The sequence below is a fragment of the Tamandua tetradactyla genome, chromosome 6 (genome assembly GCF_023851605.1).
Source record: "Tamandua tetradactyla isolate mTamTet1 chromosome 6, mTamTet1.pri, whole genome shotgun sequence".
Lineage (NCBI taxonomy): Eukaryota > Metazoa > Chordata > Mammalia > Pilosa > Myrmecophagidae > Tamandua > Tamandua tetradactyla.
Genome location: NC_135332.1, coordinates 138,532,379 through 138,549,965, shown reverse-complemented (window position 1 = coordinate 138,549,965; position 17,587 = coordinate 138,532,379). Strand labels below are relative to the sequence as shown.

The 17,587-nt window shown below is 38.0% G+C and overlaps 1 protein-coding gene across 2 annotated transcripts in view; it reads right to left on the bottom strand.

The window, feature by feature from the left end:
• Window positions 1–17,587, bottom strand: part of NDUFAF6 (NADH:ubiquinone oxidoreductase complex assembly factor 6) — a 253,614-nt gene that overhangs the window by 229,290 nt on the left and 6,737 nt on the right. The window contains exon 2 of one of the 2 annotated variants that reach the window (XM_077167255.1): window positions 1,999–2,170. The gene's annotated coding sequence lies outside the window, so the exon portion shown is untranslated. Of the gene's footprint in view, window positions 1–1,998; window positions 2,256–17,587 lie in introns of those variants that run through there. The other variant, XM_077167256.1, reaches the window with a different exon arrangement.

Sequence of the window (17,587 nt, the reverse complement as noted above, 5' to 3'; positions counted from 1 at the left end):
GTAAGTCTAATGCAAAGATGACAGTGAATGCTTCCACTGCCAGTCCTTCTCCCACCCCCAGATAGACTGACTAGTGGACAATGGTCCTATTGAGGAATTTTTTTGCTGTTGGGTGATACTGATTCCACAGGATCAGGGTCTGCCTTGCCTCTGTGATATTTATTTTGTTAGGATCACCTCCAATTCATTGTTGATCTGTTATTGAGAAAGAACAGAGGGAAAATACTACTTCAGGGTCTAAGAAATTACATGAGGGGCAGGCCACGATGGCTCAGCAGGCAGAGTTCTCGCCTGCCATGCCAGAGGACGCGGGTTTGATTCCTGGTGCCTGCCTATGTTTAAAAAAAAGAAATTACATGAGGCTTTATTTCTTCTCTTTCCTATACTATCTTGCTATTTCCTTCAGCTACTCAACAGCCTTCAAACTCACTACATGCTTATGCCTCACTGCCTAACTTAGTCTATGGCTCTTCTAGTTGCAAGAATGGGAAATTTATCCTTTATTACAGCTAAATTAGGAATACTGATTAATAGAGAGAGCACAGATATCAGGGGAAGGAGATCTCTAGCAATCTTTTAACCTACCCACTAAAATTCCATTCATTCTTCAAGGCCTGGTTCATGTGTCACTTATTCTGTAAGTCTTCCTATTTCTTCCCTACTTCTTCCTAGACAGACACTTAATTACTCATTCCTCTACAGTCCCACTTTCATTTCTACACAATTTTTGCCTTCTGATTAAATAATCTTTGAACATATTCAGGTCTCATTTAAAATTGTAAGCCCTGAATCCTGGATGCCTATGACTCACCTATGTATGTATGGGTTCCACCTTACATATATTGTATTTTTAAGGGCTATATATTCACTTTTGTGAGGAGAGTCTAAAACATATACAGTAGTTTGCCGCTTAAGACTCTTGGACATCTTGGTAAAACCAGTAAAAGGAATCTGTGCTATTTTCAGTATACACATTTAAACTAATATATATATTAAGCTAGCAAATTTTAAATATAACTCCAATTGGTAGACAAACCAAAATATGTGTTGTTTATATAAATCGTATCATTTCAGTATGGGTGAACTGATTAGCCATGCCTAACAGAAGTTTTGGTCACACTTATACGCACACAGTGCCAAGACCAGCAGGTTCTCTGGTTAACAATAATTGGGAGTACTGTCCCAGGTGCTTGGGAAATAGTTCTTAATGGATACATCAAGGAATCGATATTTCTTTTATAACATAAAACATTTCTTCCAAATAATCAGATCCACAGTCTCTTAGTTGCAATTCTAAAGTCTGAAAACCAAAAGTTATATCATTAAGTCTGGCACCAAAACTTATTTTGGAGCAGAACTTGGCTTGAAATGACCTAAGAGTTGTATCACAGCATTCTTCCCAAAACAGCTACTGTGCGTTTTTGTTGTTGTTGTTCTTTTGTAAGCATGAAAGTGTTAAAAAGTCATTTTGACTTTCATGATGTACGGGTAAGAGTGAGAAGAAAAAAGGAAAAAGAGAAGCATCTGTCATTAACAAACAGCACAGAGCGAAGCTGTTATGGGAGTTTGATCCTGTTTTGTCTCTGAGGCATTTTACTGAAAATTATGGAGTGGGAACCACTACCATATATGATTTAAAGAAACAGAAATTGTTAATTTTTTATAATGATAACAAACATGAATTAATGAAAATAAGAAAAACTTGCATAGAACAAAAATTGACCATATATTGAGTAAATTCAACAAGAAAATAAAGTATATCAGAACATATCTAGAACGTACCATAAAGAATTGAACCTTGAAAGTGTATTGAACATTAACAAAGTTGGCTATAGAAATTTAAGAACATTATTGTATATCATAATCTGAAAATAAAGTAGAAAATGCTTCTACTGATCAGGAAGCATATGAAAATTATATTGATGGATTTGCTAAGACAATATCTGATGAAAACATTAGTCTTGAGCAAAGCTACAATGCTTATGCAACAACACTTACTGCTATATTCCTGGAGAAACAGCAACAATGTTGACCAGTGAGCACCACAGATTTTCAGGAATAGGCTGATGTTCTTGAGTGCACCCCTATTGCAGGCCACATTAAATATAATTGGTAGTGATTGGAATGCCAGTGTGGAATTTTCCTCTCCATGTTGAACAGGTAATAGCACCTGAAAGACCAAACACACCAATTTGCTTTCTGTAGTTAACAAGGGCCTTGGAATCAAACACATCTTGGAAAAGTTCAGCCTTTAGGATATAGTTAACACAGTTACTAAGACTTGGAATGGTGTTGATAAATTAATATTAAAAACGCTTGGCAATAGAGCCTTGTATTTCCCATATCTGAGGCCACTTTCATGCTCGTACAATAGTATCTGGGGATATAGTAGAGTGAGGTAGGGGTCTTTCCCTACAGTACAGCCCCATGTTATGTCCAGTGTCTCCCTAGCCCCTACACACTATTCTGTGAGTCAATAAGAAAATAAGAAGGGGTGCTGTGTGCCTCACCTTGCTGACTCTTGGTAAATGTTTCCCTGTGACCTCACTCACTCAGCCATAGTTTCCTTTGGAACATCTCTTTCACGAGACCTACCTACCTACCAAATGGCCTAATATTGTCAGATCACTCTCTATCACCATTGGGCTCCACCCACCTGCAGAAACCTAAGACTTCATCTGAAATAATTCAAGGTATACATTCAGGTCCACCGAACCTACCACACTCTGGGACCTGTCTGCCTAGCTGCCCTAATTGTCAATCTCCCTAATCCAGCTTGACTCCAGTTGGCTATCTGTCTGGTTTGTTAATGTTAGACAGGGTAGGAGGAGTCAGGTGAGATCTTTGGGACAAAGCTGCTGAATAAACCCTGGAACACTCTGGTTAACTCTCTACTACTCTCAACATATGCTGAATGTCACCATGCTATAGAAAATGAGAGAGAGAAAAACCACGCAAAGTCATTATGTATATGAAATTTTCCTAAACCATCTCTTTTCATGAAAGGATATTTCCCTGCCACTTGACATGAATGTAGGCTACTAAGATAATGGGAAGAATGGCTGAATTGGCTAGTAACTTATTTAAACCCTATTCAAATACGTGTAACATTTTTGACATCCACAGTCTTGTTCCCATGGTGTAGACAGTACCATGACATTAAGAAAAACAGAAAGGTTCTGTGAAAAAAAAAATGCCTGGCAATAATGTGATGCAAAACTACAGACTAATCAATAGACAACATCAGATAAAAGGAATGTCACATTAAAGGACATTCTATAATTCGTATATTGCATGAGAAATAATTGACCAGCATTTCTCAAAAGTTCCAGGTCATAAAACAGGAGGGAATACAAGAAATGCAGATCAGAGGAGACTAAGGAGACAGGAGGATTAAATGCAGTGCAGTATTCTGGAAAGGATCCAAGAACAGAAAAAAGGACATAAATGGAAAAATTGGTGAACTCTGAATAAAGCATGGATTTAATACCATTACTTTAATGGTATTTTAGCAATGTTATTTTTCTTATTTTTGACAAGTGTACCATTGCTGTTAACATTAGTGAAAGATGGTTGAAGGATATATGGCAACTCTCTTTACTGTATTTGCAAGTTTTCTGCAAATGTAAAATTATTTCAAAATTAAAGTTTATTTTTAAAAAAACTCTTGGTATGGACTTAAGTTTGCAGTGATGTTTGAAATTGAACCTATAAATGAAGACTTTGAAGGATTTCATATCATTAAGGAAAAGACCATTTTATGCCAAAAGTTTATCAGCTAAGAGTATGAATAGAACTGACAACAAAGATATGCTCCACATTGACACTGATGTTCCTGTTGTGCATACTTTGAGTGGGAAACTGCTGAAATGGTTTTAAATGACTACTTACAGCTAATCATTAGGGTAACAGTGATGATGAGGTTGAAATTGAAACACAAGTGAAAAAGATCAATAGATGATATAAAATATGTGAAGGTTGAATCAGTTGAACTATTACTAATTATATATGGATGATACGGCCAAAGAAAAGTCTGAGGTTGATGTGAGAGTTATGAAGCCCAGTTCTGGACCGGGAGCTCCCAGTCTCTTTGTAACACACAGTTTCCTTTCATAAGAAGTGAAGGCATTTAGAAACTCTGACTCTCCATATGCCTCATTTCTCATTCCATTTATTCAGCTTGGACAAATTAAAGCCTTCACCAAATGAGAAATTTAGGCATACAGGATGCTCACAGCTATTTTTCAGATGTGGCCAGTTTTACAGCTTAATTAGATTTTCAAACAGCATTACACATTTTGCAAAAGTAAATTTCAGTTTTATCCTTTTATCAGGTTCTTTGAATCTACCCTTTGCCTTGTGTCATATAGCATAAGAACACCCCCAGCCAATAATGGCCTATCATCCTTCATTTTACTTTTAAAGTATCAATCATTTATGCATTAGCTGTATGTCTTTTATATGAGGCACTATGCTAGGCCACTGGCTTGCTGGCATTTACAATCCCGTTGAACTCTTAGGAAGAAAGCAAACAACTCTAATGGAAGACAGTTTAGAAGATACCACTTAATTAACTGAGATACAGGAGCTCCAAGGAGGGAGACATAATTTCTAGCTGGAGAAAAATGCATCTCTCATAAGAGTCTACAATGTGGGCATTTTCTATACATCCTCTCATTTGATGTAGAATGCTTCATAAAAGACTGGGAGTCTAAGACCTTAAGCAAAGGGAGGAATTTGGAAAGGTAGAAATGTAGTTTCAATTGAATATTCAACACATATTCAACTAAATATTTATTGACTGCCCAGTGCTTGCTAGGTGTGGGGATAAAACGGTGAAGAAGCATTAGTCTTGCCTTAAAGGGCATAGGGCAGGGGATTCAAACAAATAGTAACACTTACAAAATGGTGCAGCGTGTGCTTCAGTAGGTAAAAGCACAAGTACAATGGAAGCACATAGTAAGATGTATTTGTCAGGAATCTTTCAGTTGCACATGACAATATCGAATCAAAGTGTGTTAAGCTGAATGGTACTGGCATAAAGATAGATATATCGACCAATGGAATCGAATAGAGTGTTCAGATATAGACCCGCTCATCTATGGACATTTGATCTTTGATAAGGCAGTCAAGCCAACTCACCTGGGACAGAACAGTCTCTTCAATAAATGGTGCCTAGAGAACTGGATATCTATATGCAAAAGAATGAAAGAGGACCCGTATCTCACACCCTATACAAAGTTAACTCAAGATGGATCAAAGATCTAAACATTAGGTCTAAGACCATAAAACAGTTAGAGGAAAATGTAGGGAAATATCTTATAAATCTTATAATTGGAAGCAGTTTTATAGACCTTACACCTAAAGCAAGAGCACTGAAGAAAGAAAGAAAGAAATGGGAACTCCTCAAAATTAAATACTTTTGTGCATCAAAGAACTTTATCAAGAAAGTAAAAAGACAGCCTATACAATGGAAGACAATATTTGGAAACGACATATCAGATAAAGGTCTAGTATCCAGAATTTATAAAGAGATTGTTCAAATCAATCACAAAAAGACAGCCAATCCAATTACAAAATGGGAAAAAGACTTGAGCAGACACTTCTCGGAAGAGGAAATACAAATGGCCAAAAGGCACATGAAGAGATACTCAACGTCCCTGGCCATTAGAGAAATGCAAATCAAAACCACAATGAGATATCATCTCACACCCACCAGAATGGCCATTATCAACAAAACAGAAAATGACAAGTGCTGGAGAGGATGTGGTGAAAGAGGCACACTTATCCACTGTTGGTGGGAATGTCAAATGGTGCAACCACTGTGGAAAGCAGTTTGGTGGTTCCTCAAAAAGCTGAATATAGAATTGCCATATGACCCAGCAATACCATTGCTAGGTATCTACTCAGAGGACTTAAGGGCAAAGACACAAACGGACATTTGCACACCAATGTTTATAGCAGCATTATGCAAAACTGCAAGGAGATGGAAACAGCCAAAATTTCCATCAACAGATGAGTGGCTAAACAAACTGTGGTATACACATACGATGGAATATTATGCAGCTTTAAGACAGAATAAACTTATGAAGTATGTAACAACATGGATGGACCTAGAGAACATTATGCTGAGTGAGACTAGCCAAAAACTAAAGGACAAATACTGTATGGCCTCATTGATATGAACTGGCATTAGTGAATAAACTTGGAATATGTCGTTGGTAACAGAGACCATCAGGAGATAGAAATAGGGTAAGATAATGGGTAATTGGAGCTGAAGGGATACAGACTGTGCAACAGGACTGGATACAAAAACTCAAAAATGGACAGCACAATACTACCTAACTGTAATACAATTATGTTAAAACACTGAATGACGCTGCATGTGAGAATGATAGAGGGAGGAGGGCTGGGGACATAAATGAAATCAGAAAGATAGATAGATGTTAAAGATTGAGATGGTATAATCTAGGAATGCCTAGAGTGCATAATAATAATGAAATGTACAAGGTACAATTTTAAAAATGTTTTTGCATGAGGAAGAACAAAGGAATGTCATTATTGCAGGGTACTGAAAACAGAGGGTAATTAGCATTTTAAAATGTCACCTTATGTGTGAGACTAAAGCAAAAAATGTTATGAAATTTATATTTTGAGTAGTGCATTTCCTAATTTAACTTATCTAGATAGTTTGATTGAACGCCGTAAGTACTTGGAATCTCAGGTAGGACATGAGATTTTGTTGGTTTGTCCAGAGTGATGTCCCAATGAATCCCAGAGTGATTCGATCAGTGAGTGGAAAAGAATCTGCAAAGCCCCCTTCGGGGAGTGGTGAGAACGGGGGGAAATTCAACTTCCCCAAGTTGAATTCTTGATATTCTCACAAGCGGTGTAGACAACCAAAGCTATAGGCTGAGACCCCAGTCTTGGGGTTTGTTCATATGAAACTTAACCCCAGAAAGGATAGGTCAAGTCTACTTAAAATTTAGGCCTAAGAGTCACCCCCAAGAGAGCCTCTTTTGTTGCTCAGATGGGGCCTCTCTCTCCAGCCAACACAACGAGCAGTCTCACCACCCTACCCCACTCTACGTGAGACATGACTCCCAGGTGTGTGGACCTTCCTGGCAACGTGGGACAGAGATCTTGGAATGAATGGAGACTCAGCATCAAGGGATTGAGGAAAACCCTAGAATACGCTGAGACTTAGCATCAAGGGACTGAGAAAACCTTCTGGACCAAAAGGGGGAAGAGTGAAATGAGACAAAGTGTCAATGGCTGAGAGATTCCAAACAGAGTCGAGAGGTTATCCTGGAGGTTATTCTTACGCATCAAGTATATATTATCTTGTTATTCAAGATGTAATGGAGAGGCTGGAGGGAACTGCCTGAAAATGTAGAGCTGTGTTCCAGTAGCCATGTTTCTTGAGGATGATTGAATAATGATACAGCTGTCACAATGTGACTTGTGTCTGATGCTCCTTTTATCTACCTTGTCAACAAAGGAGTGGAACATATGGAATAAAAATAAATAATAGGGGGAAGAAATGCTAAAATAAATTTAGTTTGAAATGTTAGTGATCAATGAAAGCGAGGGGTAAGGGGTATGGTAGGTATAATTTTTTTTTTCCTGTGTTCGTTTTATTTCTTTTTCTATTGTCTTTTTTCTTTCTTTTTCTGAATTAATGCAAATATTCTAAGAAATGATGAATATGCAACTAAGTGATGATATGTGAATTACTGATTATGTATGTTCTTTTATTTTGTTTCTTTATTTTTAATTAATAAATAAATTAAACAAACAAACAAAAACTATAAGTCAATAAAATCCTGGTGTTAAAGCCAAAAAAAAAAAATGTGTGTTAAACTGAAATGGGATGAACTGGTTCATGTTACTAGAAGCTCAGGGTAGATCTAGGACTTAAACAAGGTCTCTCTCTCTCTCTGGGTCAGCCACGTCCTTTAATACTGTAGATTAGATGAGGCATTTCTCCAGATGAACATTCTTCCACAGTGATCTCCAAGGCAAGAAATATTCTTCTAGGCCAGTTCTAGTGAAAAGGCTGCAGGGAAGGACTTTGGCTCTGCTTGGATCATTTCTTTTTCAATGAAACAATCACTGTTGCCAAGGGAAGGGGTACTATGATTAACAAGTTCGGTTTATGCACCCATCCCTATTGGTGGGTGGCAGGGATAGGTTCTGATATCAGAAGAAAGGGAGAGGGGAGAAAGATGTGCTGGGTCACCAAAAACAATAGCTACTATAAAGAAGCCCCTGAAGTAGACATTATACTTGTGGGAAACAGCAGGAACACAGAGAAAGGAACCTACAAGGTGAGTTCCCGGGGTAGTGAGCACGTTAGTTTGGCTGGGGCAGGTTTCATACGTAAGAGTAGGAAGAAAAAACAGAAGGGAAAACACTGGGGCCAGATTGTGGAGGGCCTTGAATGCCTGGCTAGGATTTCCTAATCAATCTGATGGGAGTATGATGACAGCTTTGTTCAAAATCTTTCCACTATTCCTGAAAACCATAAAGAAGAACAAGAACAAAGGTGTGAAGCACCTACAAAGTTCATCTTCAGTGAAATTAGGAAGTGAGAAAGCTCACAAATTTCATATTGTGTGTAATGTTGCCCCTGAACTATCACTAAGCCACAAGGCACATGCAGGTGGCACAGGGAAGACCAGAAAGTGTACAGTATACAGCTGGTGGCAGATCCCAGCCAATTCCCACAGAATATCCAACCCCAGGAGGAGAGGGAACTGTTTGCAGCACAACTAGGAAGGAATTGGACAGGAACACTGGGAGAGGCAGAAAGAAGTATAGTAAGTGCATGAGGACTCAGAGGTGCAGCTTAGGAAACTGCATTTCCAAAGGAGAAAGGAGTACTTTGGCAGAAATGGGCAAGAGGCCTCGGAATTTCTGGCCGAGAAAGGAACCAGGACTAATAGTAGGAGTCCACATAAAGCAGGTAAGGAACCTAAAGCTGGAGAGGGCCTGGCTACACAGAGGAGCCATATAGTAAAGGAAGTATGCATAGCTATAATAACAAAGAAGGGAGCCATGGAGCTAAGAAACTAGGAAAACTATCTTCTCCCCATCACAGGATTCTCTTGCTAACAACTGGTGTAGAAAAATACATTTCAATAAAAAATAAATGACAAAAAGTTGTATTTCAATATCCAATCAAAGGTACTATAAGAAAAAAATCTGAAAAGGAATAGCAAAACTTCCCTGAAGATTAAGAAAACTTTTCAGAAAAATGCTCCCACAAAACAGAAGAAAATTTTAACCCAAGATTCTATTTTGAATTTTTTAACAATCAATGATGCAATCAATGGTAGCTATGAAGGAAGATGATGAAGCAGAAATAAAGAACTCAAGATAGGGATGACCAAGCAACAGAAGGCAAGAGTCAGACAGCAGGAGGACTTGAAACAGGAATTAGTATATTTAGAAAATTAAAAGTACAAAAACATTTTAGAAATGAAATCCAAATTTCAAGAAATACAAGTGAGACTTGACATCACTCTAAGAGTATACTAGTTTGAAAGTGTTGTGCACCCAGAAAAGCTATGCCCTTTAATACTGATTCAATAATGTAAGATGGAAACCTTGACTAAATTATTTCCATGGTGACTGACCCACTCAGTTGTGGGTGTGACTTTTTTATCAGATGGAGATGCAACTCTAACCATTCAAGGTGGGTCTTGATTAGTTTAGTGGAGTGCTTTAAAAGGGGAAACTTTTTTTTCATCACATAGTTGTATATTCATCACCACAATCATTTCTTAGAACATTTGCATCAATTTAGAAAAAGAAAACAAAAAAATTCATACATACCATACCCCTTACCCCTTCCTTTCATTGATCACTAGCATTTCAACCTACTAAATTTATTTTAACATTTGTTCCCCCTATTATTTATTTATTTTTAATCCAGATGTTTTACTCATCTGTCCATAAGGTAGATAAAAGAAGCATCAGACACAAGGTTTTCACAATCACACAGTCACATTGCGAAAGCTGTATTATTTTACAATCATCTTAAAAAAATATGGCTACTGGAGCACAGCTCTACATTTTCAGGCAGTTCCCTTCAGGCTCTCCATTATACCATAACTAAAAAGGTGATATCTATTTAATATGTAAGAATAACCTCCAGGATAACCTCTCAACTCTGTTTGGAATTTCTAAGCCATTGACACTTTATTTTGTCTTATTTCTCTCTTCCCCCTTTTGGTCGAGAAGGTTTTCTCAATCCCTTGATGTTGAATCCCAGCTCATTCTAGGATTTCTGCCCCACATTGCCAAGTAGGTCCATACCTCTGGGAGTCATGTCCCACATAGAGAGGGGGAGGGCAGTGAGTTTGTTTGTTGTGTTGGCTGAGAGAGAGAGGCCACATCTGAGCAACAAAACAGGTTCTCTGGGAGTGACGCTTAGGCCTAATTTTAAGTAGGCTTAGCTTATCCTTTGCGGGGTTAAGTTTCTTATGAACAAACCCCAAGATTGGGGGCCTAGCCTATTGCTTTGGTTGTCCCCACTGCTAGTGAGAATATCAAGAATTCTCCACTTCGGGAAGTTGACTTTTTCCCAAACGGGGAAACATTTTAGAGTTGCTTCAGAGCCGACATAAATGTAGACAATTGGAGATGCTTGGAGTACCGACAGACAGCAGACATCTATGTGTGGACATTTGTAGATGCAGAGCCCAGCAGATATTGCCATGTGCCTCCCCATGCTAAGCAAGCCAGAACCCAGAATTTTGCCCCAGAGATGCTAAGTAAAGTCCCACAGACACTTGGAGAGGAAGCCACTGGAATCAGAAGCTGGAAGCAACGAAGCCAAGAACAAGGACCAGCAGATACTGGCCACATGCCTTCCCATGTCAGAGGAAACCCCGAAACCATCTGGCCCTTTCTTTAGAATCAAGGTATATTTTTCTGGATGTCTTAGTTTGGACATTTTTAAGGCCTTAGAACCATAAACTTATAACTTAGTAAATCCCCTTATAAAAGCCATTCCTTTTCTGGTACTTTGCAGTCCAGCAACATTAACAAACTAAAACAAGAGATATTGTGAAGGACATAAAGAATAGAAATCAGAGAAGCAAAAATAAAATAGAAACAAATAAAAATCACCAGAGAGAAAATGATACAGAAATCAGGTAAGTGAAGTCACAACAAATGTAAAGTTAGAGGCCCTAAAGAGAAACCCAATATAATGAACCAGACCAAATGGTTTTAAATATTCAATTAAAAAATTAATTTTAATGCAATTTTATTGAGATATTCACAAATAAATAAATTTATTTATTTATTTAGAAAATAAATAAAAAGAGAAAAGAAAACCCAAATTCTTCCATACCCCTAATGCTCCCCTATTATTCACCAATAGTATTGGTATAGTACATTTGTTACTGTTGATGAAAAGAATATTAAAAATATGACTGCTAGCTATAGTCCATAGTTTACAATAGTTACATTTTCCCCATATACCCCTCTATTATTAATTCCTTGTAATAATGTCATACATTTGTTCTAGTTCACGAGAACTTTTTTATATTTGTACACTTAATCACAGATGTTGTCCACCGTAAGACTCACTGTGTTGTATATTCCCATGTTTTTGTTCTAATTTCCAACTTCCCTACATGACTCTAAACCACCCTTTTCCAATACATTGACATACCATTCAACACTGTTAATTATTCTCACAATAATGTGCAGCCAACACCTCTGCCCATAAAATATTCAATTTCAAGCAGTTTGGAATTGGGATTGGAAAGAGAGCCTGGCCCAGATCACAGACCTAAATTTAGAGACTAAAAGTGGAAGGAGGGCCTAGAAGGTATCTATAAGGCTTTAGTAACTGGAACAGGTCAGAAGTACTCTCTGTCTTGGCCAAGACTCCTCCATGGAATCTCTGAGGAGCTTCTCTTGAATTATTGTAGCCACAAAAGGGAGAAAGCAGCTCTGTTGCCCCACATCCTGGTTCAGTAGAGTCCCAATTATCTAATAAATAGAGGGCAGGGTTGAAGTGAGTAAATAAATTGTTCAGGAGAAGCTCCTCAGAGACATATTAGCACCCAGAGAATCAAAAAATACAGAGATTAATACAAAGAACATGTATTTCATAACCTAGTTTTTTTTTATTAATTAAAAAAAGAAAAGAAATTAACACAACATTTAGAAATCATTCCATTCTACATACGCACTCAGTAATTCTTAGTATCATCACATAGATGCATGATCATCATTTCCTAGTACATTTGCATCGATTTAGGAAAAGAACTAGCAAAACAGCAGAAAAAGATATAGAATGTCAATATGGAGAAGAAAATTAAAATAATAATAATAATAAAAAAATATATATATATATAAAGAAAAAGAAAAAAACAAAAACAAAAGATACAAACAAACAAACAACAACAACAAAAAACTATAGTTCAGGTGCAACTTCATTCAGTGTTTTAACATAGTTACATTACAATTAGGTTATTATTGTGCTGTCCATTTTTGAGTTTTTGTATCTAGTCCTGTTGCACAGTCTGTATCCCTTCAGCTTCAATTACCCATTATCTTACCCTGTTTCTAACTCCTGCTGGTCTCTGTTACCAATGATATATTCCAAGTTGATTCTCAAATGTCGGTTCACATCAGTGGGACCATACAGTATTTGTCCTTTAGTTTTTGGCTAGACTCACTCAGCATAATGTTCTCTAGGTCCATCCATGTTATTACATGCTTCATAAGTTTAGTCTGTCTTAAAGCTGCATAATATTCCATCATAGGTACACACCACAGTTCGCTTAGCCACTCGTCCATCGACGCACACTTTGGCCGTCTCCATCTCTTTGCAACTGTAAACAATGCTGCTATAAACACTGGTGTGCAAATGTCCGTCTGTGTCTTTGCCCTTAAGTCCTTTGAGTAGATACCTAGCAGTGGTATTGCTGGGTCGTAATCCATTCTGCCAGTCTATGTATTTTGATTGGGAAATTCAGTCCATTAACTTTTAGTGTTATTACTGTTTGGATAATATTTTCCTCTACCATTTTGGCTTTTGTATTATATATATCATATCTGATTTTCCTTCTTTCTACACTTTACTCCATACCTCTCTCTTCTGTCTTTTCGTATCTGACTCTAGTGCTCCCTTTAGTATTTCTTGCAGAGCTGGTCTCTTGGTCACAAATTCTCTCAGTGACTTTTTGTCTATAAATGTTTTAATTTCTCCTTCATTTTTGAATGACAATTTTGCTGGATAAAGGAGTCTTGGTTGGCAGTTTTTCTCTTTTAGTATTTTAAATATATCATCCCACTGTCTTCTAGCTTCCATGGTTTCTGCTGAGAAATCTACACATAGTCTTATTGGGTTTCCCTTGTATGTGACAGATTGTTTTTCTCTTGCTGCTTTCAAGATCCTCTCTTTCTCTTTGACCTCTGACATTCTAACTAGTAAGTGTCTTGGAGAACGCCTATTTGGGTCTATTCTCTTTGGGGTGCGCTGCACTTCTTGGATCTGTAATTTTAGGTCTTTCATAAGAGTTGGGAAATTTTCAGTGATAATTTCTTCCATTAGTTTTTCTCCTCCTTTTCCCTTCTCTTCTCCTTCTGGGACACCCACAACACGTATATTTGTGCGCTTCATATTGTCATTCAGTTCCCTGATGCCCTGCTCAAGTTTTTCCATTCTTTTCCCTATAGTTTCTGTTTCTTTTTGGGATTCAGATGTTCCATCCTCCAGTTCACTAATTGTAGCTTCTGTCTCTTTAAATCTACCATTGTAGGTATCCATTGTTTTTTCCATCTTTTCTACTTTGTCCTTCACTCCCATAAGTTCTGTGATTTGTTTTTTCAGATTTTCAATTTCTTCTTTTTGTTCAGCCCATGTCTTCTTCATGTCCTCCCTCAATTTATTGATTTGGTTTTTGAAGAGGTTTTCCATTTCTGTTCATATATTCAGCATTAGTTGTCTCAGCTCCTGTATCTCATTTGAAGTACTGGTTTGTTCCTTTGACTGGGCCATATCTTCAATTTTCCAAGCGTGATCCATTATTTTCTGCTGGTGTTGGGCGGGCATTTGATCAGATTTCCCTGGGTGTGGGACCCGGCTGGTTGAAAGGTTTTTCTGTGAAATCTCTGGGCTCTGTTTTTCTTTTCCTGCCCAGTAGGTGGCGCTTGTGGCGCTCGTCTGTCTGCGGGTCCCACCAGTAAAAGATGCTGTGGCTCCTTTAACTTGCCAATCCGAATCTCGCAGTCGGCCCGGGAAACCGCGCATGGAGGGGGGGTCGCCGGCCACCGCAGCTTGGGGGAGTGCCGGTCCAAATTGCCCAGCTGGCCCGAGATGCCAAGCGTGGCGGGAGGGCCCTGTTATCCAACGTTCCCAGTCGAACCGGGGAGCCACATGCGTGGAGGGGACCCCAGTCGCCAGCCTCCCCGGCCGGGAAAACGCACACCCCTCGGGTATCTCACCGCAGCGGATTCTCCCTGCCCATTCAGCCGTTCCAGAATGGGGTACGCTGTCTTTTCGGTCTCTGTCGTGGCTCCGGGAGCTGTTTCGTATTGTTTCTGTTTCTTTAGTTGCTGTTCTGGAGGAGGAACTAAGACCCGCGTGTCTTACTAAGCCGCCATCTTCTCCGGAAGTCATAACCTAGTTTTAACAATCATAACAGTTTGTCATATTTGCTTCAGATGGTTTTAAGGAAATAAAACATTACAAATATAGTTGAAGCATCTGTTTTCATTTTTCTCCTGTACCACTATCATGAAATTGACAGTTATTTTTGCAAAGCATATTTTTATGGTATTACTACATAAGTACGTATTCATAACTATGTGCAGTATGTTTTGCATGCTCTCAAACTTTACATTGTATCATACTGAATGTTTGATTCACAATTTGCTTTTTTTTTTTGCTAGGCATTTTTTAAAAATTTATCCATGTTGACACATGTGCCTCTACTTCATTTTAATTATTATAAGTAAGCCACAGTATGACTGGGAAGGGGGTATGGGGAAACTTTCTAGGTTGATGGTAATTTTCTATAACTTAACAGTGTTTGGTTACACATGTGTATTCATTAAGAATGTAGGCTTAAGATTTGTACTTTTCATTGAAGGTAAATATTACCTCAAAAGAAAAATAAACTAATCAAATATTGAACTCTAATATATTTAACTGTAAATGTACTGATGTCTACAATTTTCTTTGAAACACATCAAAAAATAAGATAGATGATGTGTAGATAGAGGAATGGATAGCTGGAGAGACCTATGATAAAGTAAGTACAGCAAAACGTTCAGTGGTAGCTCTACGGGAGTTCATTGTAAACTGAATTTCCTTTGGTGTACATTAAAAATTTTTCATAATAAAAGAAGGGAAAAATATTTAACCTGTCCAAAACCAAACTCATGTTTCATTCTGCTCCAAAGCTGCTTCTCCCTTCAACTTCCCCATTTCTTTGTCTCATACCTCTAATCTATCAGCATATCCTCTCAGCTCACCTACAACATATATCCTGAATGCAAACATTTCTCAGCACCTTTATGGCCCCACCCTGGTGCAAGACACCATCATCTTTCATTTGGGTTGCTAGTCTACTAACTAATCTCCCTACTTCTCTTTTCCTGGAGAGTCTCTTCTCCACACTGCAGCCAGATTGATCATGCTAATTCTTACTTGGGAGTTAGTTGGGAAAATACAGTAAGGGAGAGGAAGAAGAGAGGTGAAGGTACAAAGGTCCAAAGGTAAAAAGGGCAGTCAGTATAAGAACACCATGTGGTTGGATAGCCTGGTGGAAGAGGAAGATGACAGTAAAGCATCTGTCTTACAGTGTCGGTGGAGGATTAAACAAGTTAAAAGAATACAAAAGATTAAAATTGTAAAATTACTCAGGAAGTGTTAGCTATAATTATGGAGTTCAAAAAAAAGAAGAAAGGAATGATTAAACTGACTGTCAGGATTCTGGTTTGCACAACTACATCTGCAGCTCTCAAAATGTGATCTATGGACCTATGAAGGGGACCATGAGGTCAAAACTATTTTCATAATAAAAGTAAGACATTTTGAGGTCAAAACTATTTTCATAATAAAAGTAAGACATTTTCTTTTTCACTGTGTTAACATTTACTGTGATCATGCAAAAGCAATGATGATTAAAATTGCTCGTGCATTAGCATAAATCAAGGCAGTGGCACCAAATATTAATAATCAGTGTATTCTTCGCCATTTGTTCTCAGTTTAAAAAAAAGCCCGCTTCACTTAAAAATGTCCTTAAGTTCTTGATAGGCAATAAAAGGAAGAGTCTAATGGGTAGTCCATTATTTACATTTGGATGGATCTTTTTCTATAGACGTGCTTTGGAAAAACATGGATGATAGGCAAGTGTTATCAAATGGAAAAAAGTATGTTATTCTTCTCTGATCATGTGAGAAATACTGATTATCGTTAAGCAGTTATTTTTTAAACTTTTTTTTTATTGTATAATATACAAAGCAAAGAAAGAAAAAAGCAATAGTTTTCAAAAGCATTTTTAAACAAGCAACTACAGAACACATCCCGGAGTTTGTCAAGGGCTACCATGCCATCATCTCAGATTTTCCTTCTAGCTGCTCCAGAACATTAGAGGCTAGAAGGAATAAATTTTTTTTTATCATCACAATCAATTTTTTTTCTTTTTTGTGAAAAATAACATATATACAAAAAAGCAATAAATTTCAAAGCACAGCACAACAATTAGTTGTAGAACAGATTTCATAGTTTGGTGTAGGTTCCAATTTCACAATTTTAGGTTTTTACTTCTAACTGCTCTAAGATACTAGAGACTAAAAGAAATATCAATTTAATGAGTCAGCCATCATATTTGTTAAACCCTACCTTCTCCGTATAACTCCACCATCACCTTTCATCTTTCTTTCCCACTCTTCATTGGTATCTGGGCTATGGCCATTCTAACTTTTTCATGTTGGAAGGGGCTATCAATAATATGGGGTAGGGAGATGGAACTAGCTGACTGATGTTCTGGAGAGGCTAGGCCCTCTGCGTTTCAGAACTTATCTGGTCCAGGGATCCATCTGGAGGTTGTAGGTTTCGGGAAAGTTACCCTAGTGCATGGAACCCTTGTGGAATCTTATATACTGCCCTAGGTGTTCTTTAGGATTGGCTGGAATGATTTTAGTTGGGGTTTGGCAAGTTATGATAGGTAGCAATATCTAACTGAAGCCTGTATAAGAATGATTTTCAGAGCAGCCTCTCGACTCTATTTGAACTCTACCACTGATACTTTATTAGTTATACTTCTTTTCCCCCTTTTGGTCAGGATGGAATTGTTGATCCCATGGTGTCAGGGCCAGACTCATCTCTGGGAGTCATCTCCTATGCCGCCAGGGAGAATTTCACCCCTGGATGTCATGTCCCACAAAGTGGGGTGGGGTGGGGGGCAATGATTTCATTTACAGAGTTGGGTTTAGAGAGAGTGAGGCCACATCTGAGCAACAAAAGAGGTCCTCCAGAAATAACTCTTAGGCATACCTATAGGTAGGCTAAGCTTCTCTGCTACCTACATAAGCTTCACAAGAGTAAGCC